The sequence below is a fragment of the Pygoscelis adeliae genome, unplaced genomic scaffold (assembly GCF_000699105.1).
Source record: "Pygoscelis adeliae isolate BGI_AS28 unplaced genomic scaffold, ASM69910v1 Scaffold108, whole genome shotgun sequence".
Taxonomy (NCBI): Eukaryota; Metazoa; Chordata; class Aves; order Sphenisciformes; family Spheniscidae; genus Pygoscelis; species Pygoscelis adeliae.
In genome coordinates this window covers 4,127,186-4,131,119 of record NW_008825498.1, presented here as the reverse complement: position 1 = coordinate 4,131,119, position 3,934 = coordinate 4,127,186, and the positions used below count along the sequence as shown (strand labels likewise).

The 3,934-nt window shown below is 41.4% G+C and overlaps 1 non-coding gene across 1 annotated transcript; it reads right to left on the bottom strand.

The window, feature by feature from the left end:
* Positions 1 to 2,695: 2,695 nt before the first annotated feature.
* On the bottom strand, positions 2,696 to 2,766 carry TRNAG-CCC. Its single transcript has one exon. It is a non-coding gene; the product is annotated as a tRNA-Gly (tRNA).
* Positions 2,767 to 3,934: the final 1,168 nt, after the last annotated feature.

Sequence of the window (3,934 nt, the reverse complement as noted above, 5' to 3'; positions counted from 1 at the left end):
ACATCAGCAAACTTGCTGAGGGTACACTCTGTCCCATCATCCAGATCATTAATGAAGATGTTAAACAGGACTGGACCCAATATTGACCCCTGGGGTATACCACTAGTTACTGGCCTCCAACTTGTCTTTGTGCTGCTAAGCACTACCCTCTGGGCTTGGCCATTCAGCCAGTTTTCAATCCACCTCACTGTCTGCTCATCCAGCCCGTACATCAACAGCTGGTCTATGAGGATCTTAATGGGAAACAGTGTCGAAAGCCTTACTGAAGTCCAGATAGAGAATATACACTGCTCTCCCCTCATCTACCAGGCCAGTCATTTCACCATAGAAGGTTATCAACCTGGTCAAGCATGACATCTCTTTGGTGAATCCATGCTGACTACTCCTGATGACTTTCTTGTCCTTGTGTCATGTGCCTGGAAAATGGTTTCCAGGATTAGCTGCTCCATCACCTTCCCAGGGACTGAGGTGAAGCTGACTAGCCTGTAGTTCCCTGGGTCTTCTCTCTTGCCTTTCTTGAACAAAGGAGTGACATTCGCTTTCCTCCAGTCCTCAGGAACTTCTCCCAGTCACTCAAAGATTATTGAGAGTGGCCTCGCAATGACATCAGCAAGCTCCCTCAGCACTCATGGGTGCATCCCATCAGGGCCCATGGACTTATGTACGTCCAGTTTGCTTGAGTTTTCCCTGACCTGATCCTCTTCCACCAAGGGTATGCCTTCCTTGTTCCAGCCTTTCCCCCTGGTCTCTGGGACCTGGGATTCCTGAAGGCTGACTCTTGCTAGTAAAGACTGAAGCAAAGGCAGCATTCAGTACTTCAGCCTTTTTCCACGTCCTGTGTTATCAGGTTTCCTGCCTCATTCAACAACGGGCCCACATTTTCCCTAGTCTTCCTTTTGTGATCTATGTACTTATAGAAGTACATAGATCACAAAAGTACTTCTTGCTGCTTTGATATCTCTTGCCAGATTCAATTCCATTTGGGCTTTGGCTTTCCTAACTGCATCTCTGCATGCTCAGACAATTTCTCTGTATCCCTCCCGGGTTACCTGTCCCTGCTTCCACCTTCTGTATGCTTCCTTTTTGTGTCTGCGTTTGGCTGGGAGCTCCTTGTTCATCCATGCAGGCCTCCTGGCATTTTTGCCTGACTTCTTATTCATTGGCACGGACTGCTCTTGAGCTTGAAGAAGGTGATCCTTGAATATTAACCAGCTTTCTTGGGCCCCTCTTCCCAAATATAATATAAAACTACCAATTTTGAATGAGAAGCAAGTGGCAAAAACAGCCCTTTTATCTGAAAGTGTTGAAATTGGTCACACAGTCTCAGTTCTTCTACCTTATAATAAATGGCCGGGTCTAGGGTACTTCATACCAGTGCAATGGTACAGGTTAGTCATACAGCTGGTGAATTCAAATTCCTAAGTATGTTTCTATTTGCAGAATTCTTAGGTCACATGAAATAATTTTAGTTTATTTGCATACAAACAAACTTTCAGTAGAAGTGAAGTCTTTAACAGAAGTGAACTTAAATACCATTCGATTACACTATCGGATTACGCAGCCAAAACCAAACTCAATCAGATACAAAAAACCTCCAGGTAAACATTGATATTACTTTGATTGACAGAATACAACCTCTGTATGATTAGAACTTAATATTCTTCAATGGAATGTTTCTTTGCAGAAGAATGGGATAACTGAAAAATAAACTGTTTAATACCACTGAGTATCTGCTGAATTAGAATGATAAACCTAAATGGCATTGTAAAGATCTTCACAGGATATATAACATTGTTTCCGATACTTAATGTGCAAACCCACAACAGGTTGGCACTGATCACACATTTCCTTAGCTGAATTAGTGGGCAGAATATTTCTCCCAAAGATCAGCTCCTTTAGTACAGGGTGTCATTTGCTTAGTTAAAGGAAGGAAATGTAATTTTCCTTACAAAACTCCAAGATTTCTAACTGCATAAGGACTAAACTTCATGGATTGTTTCATACACACACACACACACACACACTCTGCACATTCCACCTTCAGTGCATGTGAACTGCTGGTTCCTAAATATACAGTCTTACAATCAGCAGTATCTTCTATATAGTCCTTGATAAGCTTGTAACACAGTGCAAGCCCACAGCAACTTAATTTCCCTTCCCAAAATTCAAGCAACACAAAAGCACAAAGCAAGAGAACAGAAAACATCGCCTGTATGCATCCTGATGAACTATACCTAACATATAACATGCGTGTAGTATGTATTACAATTGCCCTTTCTCTATTAAGAGAATATCCACAGCTAGACTCAACTTACTGTGATTCCCAAGCAGTTGACAAATCTGATGGAGACAGGAACTCAGTCCCAACAGAACTGAAACTACAATATGATCTTTCCAAAATGCAAAATATGACCTAGAGGCTTTAGCAATGTCACACACCTGTAAGACCCTGTGTTTAGAGCCGTGACTGACTGATCTACCTAAATTCACAAAAAAGCATTTTTCAAAGATATTGCAGGAGATGTAATAGCCCTACCAAAAAACCGAGCTCTATGTGAAGCAGGAGGGACTACTTTCACCACTCTCACACTGCCAGTGGTGTAACCACAGACTTTTGGGGGAGCTCACAGGATGAATATTTAAAGAAGTTATATGGCTGCCACTCCTGCACAGAATAGGAGAGAGCAGTTTTCACTGCACCAGCCGGGAATCGAACCCGGGTCGCAAGAATGGGAATCTTGCATGATACCACTACACCACTGGTGCTTCCCTGCAACTCTCAACCAACCAAATCACCCTGGGCTGTCCTAGGGTGCAAAGCACTGCATAGTCAGTTACTGATTTAGACAGCCCTTAAATACAAAGGATTCCTAGCCGTTTTTTCAGCTGCTGAGACAAAAGAATCTTGCATAGATCTAAAAGATCTTGTTCCCTGTGAATTAAAACACTGGAGATGATTAAGATCTACTACAAGCATGTTAGGAAAAATATAGCCGAGAGTACACATGTGAATGGCCCAAATCTTCCCTAGATGATAATGATCAAAGATGATAACAAGAAAGAGCAACAGAGATTTTTTGGCTGAAGGGAGTCCATATGAAAGCAGACGTACTCTGGTACTTCCAAGTCTAAGACCATTTAGTTAGGAGCCATCTCATTAGACAGTAATAATAGTTCTATTCTTTACACTTTCACAGGTCTGCCTCTATCACATACACTGATTACACTTTCCTGCACACCAGCGAGGTTAGCAATGAGATAGATAGAGGCCAATGATACCAATGTGAGTAGTAGCCAGGGCTGTGACATAACCATGACTTATGAGAGTTATAACTGTAAGTGGATTACCAGTTACAGGCAAACTGACTAAGGAGGTCAAGAAACTGATTCTGCGATGCAGAATCAGTGGCAAATGAGGAATTTGTGAAGGTACAGTATGTGATGCCTTGAGACCAAAGACCAAATACTTAGCTGGGATCAGAAGTAATTACAATACTCCACCCAGCAAAGAGAGGTTCAAGGGTATTCTGACTACCAGATGAAACTTCAGTTGTAAATCTGTCCCTGAACAAATCATTTCCATACACTTTTGGTAATGGTTTCAGGTTAGTTATTACAGAGTTTCTGAATCCTATAGTCTGATAATACTGATTTGAACTATTCAGACCACAACCACATCACTTTCAAAACAGAAAGTTCTTCTACAGATGGTCTTGTGACCTGATTCTGAATCAGGTCTCATTAATTATTGCATCAGAGATAGATGACTTAATTTTGCAAATTCCACATGTAGAAGACTTACAAATCACATACTTCATGACACACGGCATTCTCCTAATTAAGTGCTTTTAATATTTCCATATGCCCCATAATATCCTCATATGAACAATACTTACAGTAGACTATGTAGGAAAAAGAATTATCTACCAGAAAC